This window comes from Mesocricetus auratus, unplaced genomic scaffold (genome assembly GCF_017639785.1).
Source record: "Mesocricetus auratus isolate SY011 unplaced genomic scaffold, BCM_Maur_2.0 Super-Scaffold_100003, whole genome shotgun sequence".
Classification (NCBI taxonomy): domain Eukaryota; kingdom Metazoa; phylum Chordata; class Mammalia; order Rodentia; family Cricetidae; genus Mesocricetus; species Mesocricetus auratus.
In genome coordinates this window covers 100,479,254-100,498,810 of record NW_024429188.1, presented here as the reverse complement: position 1 = coordinate 100,498,810, position 19,557 = coordinate 100,479,254, and the positions used below count along the sequence as shown (strand labels likewise).

At 39.0% G+C, this 19,557-nt stretch overlaps 1 protein-coding gene across 2 annotated transcripts in view; it reads left to right on the top strand.

Moving 5' to 3' along the window:
• The first annotated feature begins 4,445 nt into the window (after window positions 1–4,445).
• Usp26 (ubiquitin specific peptidase 26) overlaps window positions 4,446–19,557 on the top strand; it is a 48,495-nt gene continuing 33,383 nt past the window's right edge. For both annotated transcript variants that reach the window (XM_005085561.3, XM_021236222.2), the window contains exons 1-6: window positions 4,446–4,536; window positions 7,593–7,703; window positions 12,315–12,379; window positions 14,239–14,284; window positions 16,383–16,483; window positions 16,573–16,627. The gene's annotated coding sequence lies outside the window, so the exon portion shown is untranslated. The remainder of the gene's footprint in view (window positions 4,537–7,592; window positions 7,704–12,314; window positions 12,380–14,238; window positions 14,285–16,382; window positions 16,484–16,572; window positions 16,628–19,557) is intronic.

Sequence of the window (19,557 nt, the reverse complement as noted above, 5' to 3'; positions counted from 1 at the left end):
ATGGGTGTCTAGCACAAATTTGAGTTTCTTTAGCCATCACAATTTGAAGAATGCTTCGACATCAAATGTGGAGATGAATAATTTGGAGTTTGCACTGCTAGTTTTTGGACTTGCTTTGGTTGAATATTTCTGCACTACGTTCCCTTTCTTTTCCTCCCTTTACTAACGGTAAGGTCTTTTCTGTGCCAAGGTGTGCGATCTGTTTTGTGACTTTTTTTTATTGGTGGCTGCAGTTAAGAGACTGCCTTGAGTAGAGCAAGAGGAAAGGTAGAGACGCAGGCACTAGCCAGTTGCAGAGGAACTAAGATGAGAATGCCTTACTGAGAAAAAGTACCAAGCCATGTGGCTAAACATAGATAAGACTTATGGGTTAATTTAAGTTGTAAGAGTTTGTTAGTAATAAGCCTGAGCAATAGGCCAAGCAGGTTATAATTAATACAACACTCTGTGTGTTTATTTGGGACTGAATGGCTCAGGATAGGGTGGAACAAAAATGTCTGTCTACGGTGCGTTGGTTCTAACCACCAAGATATCACTCCACTATTGTGGCCCAGTATTAAAAAATCAATAAGATGTGAAAGTAGAGAAGCAGAGACCTGTGCAAGTTGCCTTAAGTTGTGCCCCTGATATAATCTATTTCTTTTATTTTTGAATAGTTATCAAGTGAATGTAATCTACATCTTGACAAAGATATCATCCACAAATGATAGATTTCATAGTTTTAAACTGGACAGTTCATTGAACTTTATGTGGGCATTCTGAGGATCCTCAGAGATATTTACAATAAAAAGTACAATTAAATTTAGGACACTTTGGTCACCTTAAAAGAAATCCCATCACCAGAGAGTCTGAAACAGGGAAGTCCCTAAGAGAGATATGTATAGTACCCCAGAGAAGGGGAACCAGACAGGATCTCCTGAGGGGATTAGGTGCATGGGGGGAGGGGAGAGAGAGCTTGCTAAAGAGAGGGGAAGAACAGGAGGTGAGAAGATGTGGGGAATCAGGAAGTTTGAGTTGGGGGGAAGAATAGAGAAGAGCAGGAAAAGAATACCGTAATAGAGGGAGCCATTATAGGTTTGAGGAGAGATCTGGCACTAGTGAGATTTCCAGAGATCTACAAGGATAACACCAACTGGCAGTCTAAGCAATAGTGGAGAGGCTATCTTAAATGCCTTTCCCAATAATGAGACTGACAACTACCTTGTATGCCATCCTAGAGCCATCATCCAGCAGCTGATGGAAGCAGAAGCAGATACCCATAGCTAAGCACTGAACTGAACTCCCGGAAACCAGTTGCAGAGAGGGAGGATTGATGAGTAAAGGGGTCAAGACTGGGCAGGTGAAACCACAGAAACAACTGACCTGAACAAGGGTGAGCTCATGGATTCCAGACTAATGGCTGAGAGGTCAGCATTGGACTGATCCAGACCCCCTGAATGTGGGTGTCAGTGAGGAGGCCTCGACATTCTTTGCAGCTTTGGGTATTAGATCAGTATTTATCCCTGGCATCCAAATGGACTTTGGGATCCCATTCCACATGGAGCTATGCTCTCTCAGCCTGGACACATGGGGAGGACCTAGGCCCTGCCGCAGATGATATGACAGACTTTGGAGATCCCCCATGAAGGACCTCATCCTCCCTGCAGAGTGGAGTGGGGATTGGGTGGAGAATTGGGGGGGGGCTGGTGGGATGCAGTGGAGGAAGGGAGGAGAGGAGGGGAGGGAGATGGAGCTGGTATTGACTTGTGAAGCAAGCTTATTTCTAATTTAAATAAAAAAGAAATCTTATGGGATGGTAAAATGGCTTAGTGAATAAGGTGCTTTCTGCCTAGCCTGATGACCTGAGTTTAATCCCTGGGGCCTACATTATGAAAACAGGGAAAGAACTGACTTCAGCAAGTTGTCCTCTGACCTCACAAGGAAGCCTGTGAATCCCTCCATGTAATAAAACAATGGTAAAGAAATATCAAAACTTTAGTTATTACCAATTCCATCCCCTACTACCACTACCCAGCTTTACCTAAGTAAATACTCTTCTTCTTACCATGTCTGGATTTCCCTATTCTGTGCTTTAATATGAGTAGAATGGTATTTTATGTGGCTTTGGGACTTATTTCTTTTGCTTTTTTATGGATTGAAAAGTAATCCATTGTATTGCTATAGTAAGTTTTTTAGGAGGGTAAGGTTACACTATTTAGCTCTAGCTGGCCTGGAACTTACTGTACAGAGTATGTTGGACTCAAGCTCAGAGATCCACCTCTGTGTGCCTTGCAAAGACTAGGACTTAAAGGAGTATTCTACCACACATGGCTGCTATAGTATATTTACATTTTGTTTATTCTTTTAATGGAATAGATACAGATCTCTGCAATTGCTTGCAGCTTTGTTTTTATGAAACATGGTTCTAAATGCAGTCATATGCAACTTTCTGTGTACATATGCTTTTTCAGTCTGGACTTAGCAATGTAATTATTTGGCCATGTGTCAACTCTCTTTTAAATTATTTGAGTACATAAAGGACTGTTCTCCAAACTTGACAGCTTACTTTGCATTCCTACCTGTACTGTATGAGGGTTTAGATTTTTCTGCATGCTCAGCAACACATGTTACTACCCGACATTTTGATTTTAGTCATCCTGGAATGTTTTTAGTGGCACATCACTGTAATTTTCTTTTCCATTTGTTTCACTGTTAACTACTGATTTTGAATATCATTTCATGTCTTATTGGTCATTTGTGTATCTTAGTATAATTGCTTGTTTAAATACTTAGGCTGTCTGTAAATAGGATTCTTTCCACAAGTGTGGAATGTTTTCCATTATTTTTTTCAGATTACTTAAATGTTCTATGGTTCAGTAATCTAATTAATCTTTATCAATAAAAAATCCAGAGTCAAATATTATGGTAAGAATCTGAAAAATCAGAGAACATGGAGCAGTCACCAGTTGCTTCCTACCTCTTCACTTATTCTGTCAAAAAGGGCCAAGATCCTCTCTCCACCCTGCCTTACTACCTCCTGTCTCCTTTCTCTACGGTCATCCAAATCTCCATGGTTAGCTAGTGGCTAGCTTTGCTCTCTAACTCCAAGCAAGCTTTATTTATCAGAACATATCCAAAATATCACACAATTCAATTTTTCCTTTTATTGAAAATAACTTTTTTCCACACATAATCTTTCCCCTCCCTTTACTCTAAAAATTCTTCCTCATCTCCCCTCTCATCCAAATCTACTCCATTTCTGTTTCTCATTAGAAAACAAACAGGCTTCTAAGGGATAAAAATAAAATAAAATATAATAAGATAAAACAAAAACTAACACATTGGAATAGGACAAAAAAATAAACTGAAGGAAAAGAACCCAAGAAAAGGCACAATGAAGAGACACCGAGATCTCATTTGCACACTCTGGAATCCCTGTACTCAGGAATCCCATAAAAACAGTAAACTGGAAACATATATATATATATATATATATATACATATATATATATATATGGAGGGCCTGTAGGGCAAAAAGAGATAAAAGTATGAAAAACATATGAATATAATAAAATAAAAATCAGATAAAAATTTTAAAAGAAAGAAAATCCCTGACATTATATTATGAAGCAAAGAACCTGCAAAGATGCCATTGAGTTCATTTCCGGTGGACTGTTTACCCTTGCACATGCAGCTTACCCTAAAGAATAGTTAGTTCCCCTGTGAGACTCCCTTGAAAAAAACCATTTTTTCATTATGCAAGTGGTCATCAATTGGAGGTAACTTCTGGGTTAGAGATTGGGGGACATATTCTTTGAGTGCAAGGATGTCATCTGTTGCAGACTCTGTACAGGCCCTATGCATGCTGCCCCCCCCACCCCGTGTCTGTGAGTTCATATGTGCACCAATACTGTTGATTCAGAGGGCCTTGTTTTCTTTGTGCTCTCCAGTCCTCTGGCTCCTACACTCGTTCAGTCTCCTCTTCCATAGGATTCACTCATATTTATTTATATTTTACTTTAAATTTTTGGTAATTTTTCTTTAAAAAATTTGTTCTTTTATTCTTTTAGATTATTTGTGTGAATGTAATTACTTTCTTAGTTTTTTGTGTGTATGTCAGTACATTGAGTGTACACATGTTTGTATATAGGCCCACATGGTGGCCAGAGGTCAACTTCAGGTGTCATTCCACTAGAGCCATCCATCCACCGTGTTCTTTACATAGTATCTCTCATTATCCTTGTTCTCATTGATTAGGCTAGGCTATCTGATTAGTCTCAGTGATCTCCCATTCTCTGTCTCCCTAATGCTGAAATTTCAAATAAGCACTACCATGCATTTTTATGTTAGTACTGGTGATCAAATTCAGACTCTTGTGTTGTGTTTTTAAAATTAGATTATTTTATCTCATCTTTTCTTATCTGTGTGGGTGTTTTGCCTTGATGTATATCTGCCTGTGTTTGGTACTTGCAGAGGCCAGAAGAGAGCATTGGATCACTTGGAACTACATTTACAAATAGTTGTAAGCTACTTTGTGGGTGCTGAGAATTGAACTAGGTAAGATTACCTGCTGAACTATATCCAGTTTCTTTTGCTTTGTAGGCACTTTACTGACTGAGCATCTCTGCATGCATAATTATTTATTGTTTTCATTGGTGACTGGTGTGTGTGTGTACATGTGTTTGTTTGTCTGTGTACATGTGTGGGGACACAGTAAGGAGTGCTAACTATGCATACCTCTCACCCTCCTTCCCTAATTATTGTGTTTAAACTTTAAATCCATCTTTTCCTCTCCCCAATGCATACTGATTAAAAATCCCCCTTTATTTCATCAATCATTTTCTCCTTAATTGATATATTAGGATGGGTGGATGAGCTGCTGTTGTTAAGAATGCTAGAGCCAGGCCATTTGCACCCCCCTCTCAACTCTAGTTATATCATTTAAGAGATTTTTTTGTTTCAAAACATGGATTCCTGGTACTATCTGTAGTGCTGTTGATGTAAGCATTTCAATGGATTGGATGGGATGGACAGGGATGGATTATGGCACACAGGAGACAAAGAATACTGAGTGTTACAGCTTGGATAGAAAGGTATTCTGGCACTTGGGAGCCAAGGAATACCACAGGTCACAGTAAGCATAGCATCTTACAGCCCTGCTTTAGGGAAAGGCTTCCCCAGTGTATCAGCTCTGCTCAGACAGGAGAGAGTGAAACCCAGCGAAGGCATTAGAGTTTGGCTCCAGTCCCCTGGAGAGCAGAGTGTAACAACCTTGCTTCACCAGGGAAGGTTTCCCCAGTGAAAAGTGTTACAGCCCTGCTCTGCTCAGCTATGCCCAGGGTCTTCTCTGCTCTGGTAAAAGAAGGTCTCACCCAAACCTCATTCAAGAGATTTATTGGGAGTTAAGAATCCAGAGAGTGGCTGCCTTATGCCAGGGTGGCAGAGGACAGGTGGCAGCTGGAATAGCCAGAAGCTGAACAGACACAGGGTTTATATAGGGAGTCTTAGGGGGTGGAGTTTTTCCAGGGAGATTTCCAGGGTGGGGATTGGTCAGATTTCAATGCTGAGCTCAGATTAGCTAGAGCTCCTGCTCAGGGATTGGTTAGTTTTCTGCACAGGGTTAGGGTCACATTTTGCTCTGGTTTCAGGGCCAAAGTGTATTTCTTTCTCTGGTCCTTTTCAGCCTTTTGGCTCTAGTTTTAGGGCCAGGGTGTATTTCTTTCACTGGCTCTGATTCCAGGGACAAAGTATGTTTCTTTGGCTCTGCTCAGGGCGTGTTTCTTTGGCTGGCCCCCTTTCCCTAGATTTGATAAGGAGGCTTATGTACATTAATGTTTGTAGCAGTCCTGTACAAAAGCAACGGAACTGTGTGATTCATGTCCTCTCATGCTAAAGACTTCTGATAGGTTAAGCGAAAAGAACTGAAGTAGCATAACTTAGTGAGTACAGTATACCCGCAAAGCTGTACAGATTTGTTAGTCCCGTTCTCTCATTTCATTTCACCACTCGTGTTTCTGGTTGTGATAGTTTCTTCCAGCCCATTTGAAATATTATTATTTTATAGGTTAAATTTCTGGTTCTGACCAGTTCAGGGTCAAGGGGGGCTGTTTTGAATTGTTTACCAAGCTTTCTTTCTGGTTTTGTTTGTTTGTTGTTCCTCTGTGTAGTCCTGGCTGTCCTGGAACTCACTCTGTAGCCCACAGTGGCCTCGAACTCACAGAAATCCACCTGAGTCTGCCTCCCTCTTGCTAGGATTAAAAGCATGCACCACCACACATAGAGACTGATCATGAGGCAGATGTGGTTCACTCACTGCACTTTTTTTTTCTTTTTTGGTTTTTCAAAATAGGGTTTCTCTGTGTTGCTCTGGCTGTCCCATAGCTCACTTTGTAATCAGGTTGGCCTCAAACTCAGAAATCTGCCTACCTCTGCCGCCTGTGTACCTTTATTAACAGTGTATGCCGCCACTTCTGGCTAGGGATACATTTGCTGATTTTTTTTTTTAACTTTGGGCTTTACAGAATTTTGTGGTGACCGGATCACTCAGCTGACTGCTCACTGAAGCGATGGTTCGGAAACACCATTTAGTATTAGGCACCCCACTTTAGTAGCTGCGATAGCCACGAGACGACTACCTAAATTCCTGACAACCCCAACCTTGCCCCATCCTCAGAACTGTGTAACTGTGGTGAAATGATTAACCTCTTGATCTGGCTTCTGTAACGTCAATTAATCACCATAGGCAGAGCGAGTGAGTCAGTTCCCCATGTAACTGCTGGGAGTAGTGAGACAATTCCTCACATTGACGTTAATTCCGCTGTGGTGGAGAAATTGTGGTTTTCAGTTTTACCAACCTTACCTCCACCTGCTTAGGTAAGGCATGTACATTTATGATTTGGCTTAGAGACTGTGTCCCGGCTAACAGCGCTTTAATAAGTTTGGATAATTTTGGTTTGTATTGAGTCTGGTGGTCTTTTTCCGATGGACATGAACTCCATTAAAGTGTCCCTCAGGACTCCTGTCCCCCTCCTACCACGCCCTCCAAAACCAGCAGTTCTAATGGCTAAGGCAGAAATGGCGGGAAAGAACTGTACACAAAAACGCAGTAACGTGAGCTTATCTTGAGAGCGCGCCTAGTAGGGTTTTTTGAATTTGGCACGAACCAATCAGGGTGTAGAATATGAGTTACATCACCGTGGGTTTCGGTTTCCCCTTCCCACAATTCTTGCACCCTCAACGTGCACAAGGATTTAAATTCAAACACTTTCCACCAATGAGGAGTAAGGTTCTATAGTAGGCAGGTTCTCTAGTGAAAGAGTAGACGAGAGTAGACGTTATCCCTGTCAATCATCATAGCACAACCAATCTAGACCCGTGTAGGTGGGGCCATAAACTGCCTATAAAAGGAGGCTCACGGGAACTAGCGCGACCATTTTGTCTTAGCTTTAGGAGTGTGCTGTTCAGGGAGCTGTGTGTTCTAGAAAGCCGAAGGGGCGGTAAGTACCTGAGGCAAGCTAACGGAAAGCAAGCGGACAGAAAGGTGACAGGGAGTGGGAAAGGGGAGGGCTGATGGAGCTTCGAGTTGACTGACTTCACCTTGAATCTTTGACCAGGAGCGGTGAGCTCCGGAGCTCAAAGACGCTCCGGAGCATCGTCGAGACCCAGAGACCCCGAGTGTCGTCGAGCCCCCGAGTATCTTCGAGCTTCTGAGCTACATGCGAGCAGTAAGCATCAATAGGAGTGGCTTCCAGAAGCTTTCGCAAGGTTTATTTTAGTTCTTAGATGCTATAGTTCATACATATAATTTATATATGTTTTTAAATCTTAGTTATACATAGTATGTGCTTTATAAATGTCTACCTAGAATAATCTACTTTAGTAATGTTAAAAATACGTTTATGTAGCAGAACAGCCATGTATCTATGTACAGTAAAGCCTACTTTACTCACTGAATTGGGGGGGTTCTGGAACGATTTCTCTGTAGCCCCACCCTTTTTGTCTTTTTGAGATGGTTACTCTGCGTAGCCTTTTTTTGTCTTTGAGACGGTGTCTCTGTGTAGCCCCCCTTTTTTCTTTATTTTTTGTTTTTGTTTTTGGCTTTTTGAGATTTTTTTTCTGTGTAGCCTTTTTTCTTCTTTTTGGTTTTTTGAGACGGTGTCTCTGTATAATCCCTTTTTTGTCTTTTTTGTTTGTTTGTTTTCTGAGAGAGTTTCTCTGTGTAGCCTTTTATTTTTTACCTTTTTGAGACAGTGTCTCCGTGTAGCTCCTCCCCTGGTTTTCTTATGCTTTTTGAAAAGTTTTCTCTGTAGACCCCCCTTTTTTTCTTTTTCTTCTTTTTTTTCTTTTTGAGACAGTTTCTCTCTGTAGTCCTCCCTTTTGGCTTTTTGAGACAGTGTCTCTGTATAGTCCCCCTCCCCCTTGTTTTCGTAGTTTTTTTTGTTTTTTGGCTTTTTGAAATGGTTTCTCTGTGTAGCCTAACCTTTTTTTTTTTTTTTTTTGCTTTTTGAGACATTTTCTCTGTAGATCCACCTTTTTTGTTTTTTTTAATATTTATTTTTATTTTTTTCTTTTTGAGAGGGTTTTTCTGTGGAGCTTTATTTTTTTTTCTTTTTTGAGACGGTTTCTCTGTGTAGCCCTCCCTTTTTTTCTTTTCTTTCTTTTTTGTTTGTTTTTTTTTGTTTTTGTTTTTGTTTTTGGCTTTTTGAGATGGTTTCTATGTGTAACCTCCCTCCCCCTTTTTGACTTTTTGAGAGGTTTTTTCTGTGTACCTTTTTGTTTGACATGAAAGGCTTTTGACACCAGATACTAAAATGTTTTTTAAAAATAGCTAAGAGACATTTGACAGAATAAAGGCCTAGGTTGAGCTCCTAGTCTTTGAAAGGTGGGGGCAAAAGAAACAGAAGTTTTAGGGCATATTCACTACATGGTGAATTCAAGGCCAGCCTGATCTACATGGGAGTATGTCTTAAACGTAATTATAAAATGTATGTAGGTGGTGCAGGGGTGGAGCATTGTCTCAGGGGTCACACCTTCGAGAGGCTGAAAGTTCTTTATAGAACCCAGGTTCAATCCCAGCACCCGAAATGTGGTTTACAACTGGTTGTAATTCCTATTCCAAGGAATCTAATGCCCCCTTCTGGCCTCTGCGGGTACTGAAAGTATGGGGTACATGGACTGATTAATTCCAGTCCCAAGGAATCGGTGGCCCCCTTCTGGTCTCTGTGGCTATTGAATGCATGGCATATAATAGACCTACAGGCAAAACACCCACACAAGTAAAATAAAAGTAAAGATTTTTAAAAAGATAAGGTTGGCTTACGTGATAGTGTGCTTTGAGGCCCAGCTAAATTGGGCTGTCTTGTGAGGGTTAGCCTTACAACCTGATTTTATTTATTTATTTGACTAGTTACTGGTTTTGGATCATTATGTATGGTTTTGTAGATTGGTGGCATTTTCAACTTTAAAGTGAGTAAATCCATTGATACACTTGCATTTCTGATAACTAAGGAGGAGCATGTGCAGGGACTGAAGAGGGAACAGTGTGACATCATAAATTTGAGATCTATCTGGCCTCAATAGCCAGGAACTGTCTCAAAAATCAGAGGGGGGGGGATGAACTTGGTTGAGCAGTTTCAGGAACAGCATGGTGGCTGCTACAGAAATGATTTGTCTCCTACATTTTCAGATGCTTTTATTATTGTGTGCATGTTTAAATCTTGGGTTGTTTTTTGTTATTTTCAAACAAGAAAGAAGAAAAAATCATACCCAAAGGGATTGATCTAAAACTTAAGATAATTAATATCTGATAGCGACTTGTACTTTTGTCAATTTTCTGGGTCTCCCTCGTTTGCTAATGTCATTTGTGTGGTTAAATTTTGGCATCAGTCTTTTCATACAATGGTTTAAAAGGAAAAGTTTCTGTTTTTTTGAGTGGTAGCATTGCATAATTTAGTTGAACCATAGTCTGTTGGATGTTTACTTTGAAATATGTGAGGCCTTTAAGTGGATAAATAAGGAACTAAACCACATTCTTGTTTGTATGATGTGTGTAGGTTCACTAATAATGTGGGGAAGTGTGTGTGTGTGTGTGTGTGTGTGTGTGTGCATGCATGTGTTTATTCATGTGTAGGTGCATGCATGCCACAGCATTTGTGGAAGTCAGGACAACTTTCAGGATCAGGGAAATGGGAATTAAATTTAGGTTTCTAAGTTCGCAAGGCTAATGCTTTTATCATCATGCAAAAGCCATCTTAATGTTTCAGAAAAGAAATGTGTGAGTATTTGGTAGTTTAGAGCAGTAAAATTCACTTGAAAGTCTTAGGTGCTAGAATTTTAGATGTGTATCACCTCTCCCAGACTTTTTCTGTGTAATGTTGAAGTTAAAATATTTTATAGTACAGTACAGTTTTGTCTTAATTTAGAAATTCTGATGGGGGTCCTGATTCTATGATTTTTTAATAAGAAAAAATGACTTACAAATTTTCTATTTACCAGTAAAAACTGGTCAGGGTACACATGCCCCTTCGCTCACCTGGTAGTTGGGCAGCTATGCTTCCAATGTTGCCTCACATGAAGGCATTCTATATTATTTTATGTTTCTTAGTTTTAGGCAGGATCTCATTATGTGCCTCACAATGCTCCCAAACGCTTGGGCTGAAAGGATCCTCCTGCAGATTCCCAATGTCATGATTACATGTTGTAGGTGATGCTGCTGCCCCTCAGCCAGTATAGTTATTTGAGATTTGCAACATGATCTATTTACACTCATGCCTCTGTTGTATGACACCTGATTTATATTCAAGGCAAGATAAAGAGAAACTCCTCAGTCTAAATACTTTTAAGCATTTAAAATTATTTTTTAAACTTAGCATATGGAGTTGTAGGTTACACTTGTTTAAATTTAATTTAATGACATTTTAGATTATGCTTTGTTCAGAGTTATTATTTTCTGTCACCCCCCCCCTTTTTTGGTTTTTTTCGAGACAGGGTTTCTCTGTATTGTTTTGGAGGCTATCCTGGAACTAGCTCTGTAGACCAGGCTGGTCTCGAACTCACAGAGATCCGCCTGCCTCTGTCTCCCAAGTGCTGGGATTAAAGGCGTGCGCCACCAACGCGCCCCCCCCTTTTTTTAAAGAAATCATTTTGGTACATTTACAGCTCAGGCTGACCTCTTTTGTGCTGAGATTATAAGCATGTAGTGCCACACTTTGTAGCCCTGGTTCATCTGGAACTTGCTATGTACACTGGATCATGTTGAACTTACAGGGATTCACCTGCCTCTGTCTCCAGACTGCTGGAATTAAAAGTGTGTGTCACCATGCCCAACTACATGTTTTATTCTTGTTTTGAAGTTGAATTATGTATGTTTTTGTAGCAAAGTAACTTACTGGACACTTTAAAATGTTTAAGTGTAAGTGTGTGTGTGTGTGTGTGTGTGTGTAAAAGTAAGTTGTTGTCTTAGCATGTGTGTAGAGGTCAGAGGACAATTTGTTGGAGTAACTCCTACTACTACCATGTAGGTGCCCCTTAGGATTAAACTCAGGTTGACAGGTTCATTGACAAGTGGCGATTACTGCAGAGCCATTTTGCCAGCCTTTACTGTTGTCTTTGTTTTTTAAATATTATTCACCCTGATTGTTACTATGAAGTATAAAGGGTTTAGGAAATGGGACATTAGCCTTACAAATCCTAACTTTTCAAGCAGAACAATAGACCTGAGTGAGATTTGTAGTACTTGTGTTCAGGATTAAAGGTACTTTTACTGCATCCATGTGATCCCCAGAATCCTATAGGGGATATTTTCCAGTTTACATCCACAAAAGACATTATTAGAAGGTATGAAGTTTGTTTCTTTATTAGTTCCCTGAAAGTCTAATTTCAGTAGTCACATGGTAATATTATTATTTAATGATTAGAATAATCTATGGAACTACCCTAAATCATATTAGCTTCTTCGTGATGTCTCTTTTTCTAATTTACTGTGCTGCTGATTGTTCCCACTAATATACTGTGAAATGATCTTGTATAATCTGGTGAACAGCTCAGTTTCCCAATTCAAAGGTTGCTATCCATAATCCTGTATGAGTTTTTTTTTACCAGGTTCTTGATAAAATAAACTTGACATTCCCCTGCTAGAAATTAATGGACATTGCCTACTAGGTAATATTTAACAATTTCTTTTTGATGTATGCAGTATAAACTATGGTTCATTTTGAAGGGAGTGTCAAAAGTCTGAGTAGTAATTTTGATTTTGTAGTCAGATATAGAATGTGCTGCTTACCTTATATTCTATTTTTCTCTGAGTGATTACCTCCTGCCTCCCCATTCATTTTCAGAAGTTCCTCTTTGAAAAAGCACCTGTATCCTAGCCAGGTAGTGCTTGAGATCTATCTACTCACAGGTAAATGCTCCTACAGGTTTGTACAGAACCTTCTTTAGCTTATGATGAAAAACTATTTTCATGGCCTGCTTACAGTTATGTAAAGTGAAGGTGGAATAGTTTTTAAGATAACATAGAAATTCAGAGTATGTGTATGCTATGAGATGTCATTCCCTCCCCTGTAATCATTCCCAGTTCCGTCACTAAAATGGATGCTCAAAGTCTTTCCCTGAGTCTGTAGAGACCCAAAATACCAAGAGTGACAGTCACTCCTAGAGGGTTGCTGACTCATTCTATAATTTGACTCATTCTCTACAAACTATTCCTCCTCACCCCCACTAAGATTTATTTTTGTTTTTGTATATGTGCGCATGTGTGGAAGTGCCCATAGGTCAAGTAGTTGGATCCCCTGGAGCTGATTCCCATTTTTCCGAGGAATCTCCATACTGATTTCCAAAGTGGGTGTATGAGTTGGCACTCCAACCAGCAGTGGAGGAGTGTTCCTCTTTCTCCACATCCTCTCCCGCATAAACTGTCATTTGTGTTTTTGATTTTAGCCATTCTGATAGGAGTAAGATATGGTATCTCAGTTGTTTTGATTTGCATTTCCCTGATGGCTAGGGATATTGAGCACTTTCTCAAGTGTCTCTCAGCCATTTTAGACTCCTCTATTGAGCATTCTCTATTTAGTGCTGTAGACCACTTTTTCATTGGATTCTTTGGTGTTTTAGAGACTTGCTTCTTGAGTTCTTTGTAAATTTTGGAGATCAGCCCTCTGTCAGATGTGGGGTTAGTGAATATTTTTTCCCATTCTTTGGGCTGCCTTTTTGTCTTGTTGACTGTGTCCTTTGCCCTACAGAAGCTTCTCAGTTTCAGGAGGTCCCATGTATTAATTGTTGACCTCAGTGTCTGTGCTACTAGTGTTATGTTCAGGAAGCAGTCTTCTGTACCAATTCGTTCAAGGGTACCTCCCATTTTCTCTTCTAACAGGTTCAGTGTGGCTGGATTTATGTTGAGGTCTTTGAACCATTTGGATTTAAGTTTTGTGCAAGTGGATAGACATGGATCTGTCTGCAGCCTTCTACATGCCAATATTCAGTTATGCCAGCACCATTTGTTGAAGATGATTTCTTTTTCCATTGTGTTTTTTTAGCTTCTTTGTTGAAAATCAGATGTTAATACATGTATGGGTTAATATCAGGGTGTTCAATTCAATTTCATTGATCTACCTGTCTATTTTTGTGCCAATACCAAGCTGTTTTCAGGACTAAAGCTCTATAATAGAGCACATAATCAGGGATGGTGATGCCTCCAGACGTTGCTTTGTTGAGCAGGGTTGTTTAGGCTATCCTGGGTCTTTTGTTTTTCCATATAAAATTGTTCTTTCAAGGTCTGTGAAGAATTGTGTTGTTATTTTAATGGGGATTACATTGAATCTGTAGATTGCTTTTGGCAGGATTGCCATTTTTACTACATAGATCCTACCTATCCAAGAGCATGAGAGATCTTTCCCTTTTCTGGGGGGCTTCTTTAATTTCTTTCTTTAAAGACTCAAAGTTCTTGCGATACAGGTCTTTCACTTGTTTGGTTAACATTACCTCAAGGTATTTTATGTTGTTTGTGGCAATTGCACCCTTCACAGCTGATTTCTAACATATGTTTCTACATTTTAATATCTTGTTAAAATTGTCAATGAATTCAGGCATTGGAATCTGTGGGAAGGATTTGTGGTCTGATTGCTAAGGTACCCCCTATGCCTGCCTCTCCCCCATCTCCATATCTCCCATTTCATGTAAAAGAAACATAGAGGGATGAATGTCAAGTGGATTTCACTAAATGCTCACTCTATATAATACATTTTCTTTCTTTTCACTGTATAGGCCAGAATCTCTGTTTCATACAGCGGCAAAGCCTAGGGCTTGATTGGTAAGCATTTTGTATTTGTTGTTTTTGTTTGTTTGTTTTTTTAATCAACTTACTGTTTGAGGTTTTTTCAGGTGTGTAGAGGTCCTGTGTTTGAATTTGAGTTTGACTTTTATCTTCTCTGTCAATATTCTGACTAGGTATTCAGTCATTTCATCAAAATTATTTTTAAAAATTTATTCATTTGATTTGTATGCATGTTCTCTCTCTCTCTCTCTCTCTCTCTCTCTCTCTCTCTCTCTCTCTCTCTCTCTCTCTCTCTCTCTCTGTGTGTGTGTGTGTGTGTGTGTGTTCCACATATATGCCTAACACCCAAGGAGAACAAGAAGACAGCATCTTGTTCCTTCATGAAGTGGTATGATGTTGGTGCTAACTTACTCATCCAGAAGTAATAGCTGTGATCTTTTCTTTTTCTCTATTTAAATGAAAGTTTCTGTACTTACTCCACAGTTATCCTGCTTTTCTTTATTGGGAGATTCTGGAGGAAATCTTTAGAGCAATTTAGTGGGTAATTTTGTTAAGTATTAGCATTCAAAAATAGTCATAAGGTTGAAGAATATAAACGGGGATGTCTCTACTTGGGTGGATAGTCTCAGAATTTGTGAAACTTAGGGTAGATTGTGACTTCTAGAAACCAAATCAGTTCAGACCTTTCTCTTTACCCTCAGTAGTGATCTACTTTGCAAGTAGAATTTTAATGTGTTAAGCCATGGAGTGCTTTTACTCCCTGAAACTTTTACTTGGATGAAATGTATTTTGATGCTTCTTGTTTATGTAAGTACCAGAGAGTTTAGATTGCATGGGTAATTTTAGGTCAAGCCTATGGATAATGGCTCTTTTATGGAGGAGAAAGGGTTTTTTCATCATACTTCATGAAAAAGCACTATTTACACAGAAGTTAATGGGCCCAGTTTTTTCCTTTAAAAATAACTTCCAAATTATAATCGCAATATGTGCTTACAATGAAAGTCTAGAGACTATTAAAAAGTAACATTTTAAAAAACAATTGGCTTTCCGAAGGAAAGGAAAAATTGGATATGTGGAATTTTTTCCAGTTTCTAAGATGTAAGTATTCTCACACTGAATTCCAGACAATTAATGATGTTATGGCTGAATATAGATTTAGGAAAAGATACACTCTCAATTCATCTGAAAATGTCTTGAGCATCATTGAATATATTGTAAATCATTCATGGTCCAAATATCTAGTCATGACCACTCTGAATATTTTGATGTTACTTCAACTAATGTTTTTATGAAATATCCATATTCTTTGAAGATGATAGGGTTTTTTGGTTTTTTACGAGACAGGGTTTCTCTGTGTTGTTTTTGAGGCTGTCAGTCCAGCCCAGCCTCGAACTCACAGAGATCCGCCTGCCTCTGCCTCCCGAGTGCTGGGATTAAAGGCGTGCGCCACCACTGCCCGGCTTGAAGATGATATAGTTTTTAAGATCTAAATTTATTCTTTCTTACTCAAGTGTCTGACTTTATTTTTAAACTCTAATGTTCTATAGCTATTTTGGAAAAGGTATAGTAACTCATTGAACTTAAAAGATTCTATTCTATTTTTTGGTTAAAGCAAATCATCTAGAAAGCATTATATTGTGTGGAATTTCAAAAGTTTTGTGGCTCATGCAGATGAGTTGGAGGCATGACTTTGGTGACAGTATGTGTAGAAGCAGTAAAAGGACAGTAATCTTCACAGGAACTTTGCCCTTTTATGATGCTTGATGCAGAGTCAGTGAAGGTTGTTCCCATGGGAATGTAAACATATGAAAAGTAGTTTATTTTGCCTGGTTCATATTATATTCTTAGTGTCTAAGTTTGATTCTGGGAATTTACTGCCTCTTATGGGAGAAACAGGTCTACTCGAGGCTCTGAAAGGAGAAAAAGTACTACTATTTGTTTCTTTGGAACATAAAATTTAAAAAGTTGTGCCCAATGCCTAGAAGTAGCTGACGAGGTTGGCACATTGTGGCTAAGTTTGCCAGGTTCCTGAGGTTGTACAAGTGAAACAAAAGACTCCAAATCTCTGTAAGTGCCTTAGGAAAGCCTAAACAATAGACTTGGGAGCTTTCATTTGTGTTTTTCTCTTATTTAGGTTGAAAGTCCTGTTAATGTAGTCATCAATATCTGGGCAAGCATGTCACTAGATAATGAAGAACAAGAAATACCTGCTGAGACTATCATGGAAAAAAAATGGTGAGGGTTTATAATGCACAAAAAGGTGTAATGTGGCCTGCTACTCAGAATGTTTTTTTTCTTATCCAAGTCTGGTCTCTTTCCAACAGATCTTACTTCACTTTTCCACCTGTGCTGAGTGTCTGTCTCAAGATTCTTACATAGGTAAGATTATGTGAGAACCACAGAGGAGAAGCATTGTAATATACATAGTTTTGATTGACAAACCAAAATGATTACATGTAAAGATTTTTATTAAAACCACATCTATTTTTGGTTGTGAGCCTAGCCTTTAACGGCTGAGCCATCTCTCCAGCCCAAATCAGTACCCATCCCAAGTATACACACGGACTCTGGACTCCCATAGAACAATGTGAGGTGCACTCTCACCCTGAACTCTTGGGGAAGGGTCTAGGCCCTGCCCTATATGAAATGACAGACTATGGACACCCCCATGGAGGGCCTCACCCTGGGGGAATGAGGGGATAACGGGGGGGGATGGGGGGAGGGCACGGGAGGAGGGGAGGGAAAGGGAGAGGGACCTCGAACTGACTTGTGAAGCAACCTTGTTTCTTATCTAAATTTAAAATGGAAATTAAAAAAATAATAATAATAAAAAAAGAAAATCAAAAAAAAGAAGAAGCTCAGCTATAAAAAAAAAAGGAAAAAAAAACCACATCTAAAAGTGTCCAGACTGTGAGAGGTACTTGTCTAATATAAATGTTTATACAGTAAAGCTGCATTTTTACTTAAAACCATGCAGGCAAATCCCATCTCAGTGAGGTTCAAGTTCTCTCAGGGTTCTGACCAAACTATTTGCTTGGATATTTGGTTAATATAAATGTAGGTCATTTGACTAAATCAGTCTAATTCTTCAAAACATTTTAACTTAGGGATTTTGCCTATCTTATTATTTCTGCCCAGAATTTTAGTTTTAGTAATCCCTAACACACTGCTACCTATGCATTCTATATTCTCATTTGGTGTGATTTTTGTTCATTGTTATGTAAGTCTTACAATCATGAAATGTGAAAACTAAGCTGTAAGGATAGGTAAGGATTAGGTTTGTAGAAAGAAATAAAATACGATAATTTAAATCATCCCAATCAGCTACAGCATGCTTTATTTAATTCAGAGAGGTGGCATCTCGAGTTCTGACCCCAGTGTGATCAGAGCACAAGACTTAAGACACTCAATGTCTTCAAGGTAGAGATTTTATAGCTAAGAATCTGGAAGTGGGGAGAGATGGTTCATTGTGGGCAGAATGGAGTTATCTGTTTTCCTTAAATAAGCTGTTTTTGAAACTGCAGGGTCTGTTGCCTCTTAGCAGCCATTCTTCTGCAATCCCCAAACATCTGACTTCCTGGAATTTTGAGCAGAGTTTAGAACCTTGACATTTGGGGGGACGATTCCTTTATAAGGTGCATCAAGGGCTACACAGTATTTCCCCCATTTCAAAAAAAAAACACAATGTGGAAGAGCTGTTATATACATGACCTTAGTGACAGTGAGTGCACACACAAAAGACCTTCACAGGAGCATGCCAGCCAAGATCCCATCATGGTTGGTAGAGAGGGGTTCATGAAGTTCCATTCCTAGCTGGGAAGATACTGGCAATTTATACCTGCTGGGAAAAGAAAAATATGTTTCCCCCCCAAAGATGTGGACCCTTGCTGTGTGACACTACACCTGGGGAGACTTGATCATGTGTCTTCTCATTACATTGATGACGGATAAAAAGTACAGACAATACCAAAGTCCATATTGATAAACAAGTGATATTTTATTGAGCTTACTTACAGGAATATTGGTGAGGGTTTACTTACAAGAGTAGATATGACTCAAAAACAGCTGCATCAACAAAGCCCACACCAGAATAGGCAAAGGAAAGAAAACATTACTGGTTAGATAAAAAAGTTTCAGAAAATAGTAAGAGATTGCAACTTGTCTTGACTTTCTAAGATAGAGTAAGGGTAAGAATATACTAAGAGCTGGGTGGTGGTGGTGTACGCCTTTATTCCCAGCACTTAGAGGCAGAAGCAGGCAGATCTCTTGTGAGTGAGGCCAGATTGGTCTACAAAGCTAGTTCTGGGATAGCCAGGACTACTTAAAGAAACCCTGTCTAGAACCCTCACCCCAAGATAGTGAGTTGCCAGAGCAGACAAAGTTTTGACATGCAGAAAAAGAAATGTGAGAATAATACATTTGCAACCTTAGACACTGAGTTGTTAATCATAAGCAAGGGCACAGCTGAAACCATTGCACTAACCCACTCTGTGTAGAAAGAAAGTGAATTCAGGGAATCAAAGTGCTGGGCTAACTGTTTTGGGGGTGGTGCAGAGAGCAGTAAGCAGCAGGAAAAGTCTTGTCTGTTTTAGGAGGACAGATTAAGTGGAGAGTTTTGGAAGAGAGATAGGTAAATCAGGGCTGCTAATAGAAGCTGGTATTTTTGCCTATCATGGGAATCCCTTTCCACTCTTTCCTATTCTTCCCTTAAATGCCATATTCAGCAGACCTCTATGAAAGGTTTGAGAGTCATTATCTAGTCTCTTAATTTCTTTTGTAAATATATTCAATTTGGAATGTTATTTTGCATTAAACAAACTTTACTGGTTTTCATTTACTTGCTTCAGGCTATACTTGACAACACATACTGAAGGTTATATAATAAGAGATATAAAAAAGCTTGTTCCTGTCAATGAATGACATTTGTACTTAGCTTGACAAACATGGCTCTGAGCACACTAAAGAATTTGATCACTTATAAGGTGACCATTAACTTGAATGTCTTAATTGTCTTTTAACAGTTTATAGTAAATTAATAACTTTTGTAAGATTGATATTTTATAATTTTATCACTTAAAATTGAGTTTTAAATTTTGAATTGAAGATTCTTTAGAATCAAAATAAACTTCAAGTCAAATACACCATCTTTGGAGATACTGGAAACCTCATTTTACTGATCCTTTTATAGTGTAATTTTACAAAATACCAGTTTTTAAAAAAAGTTTTTCAAAATAGCTAAAGCTTAACAAAGTTAAGAAAGATATAACTGGTTAGACATATGCCTTTAAGTTTGTTTTGTTAAGTTATTT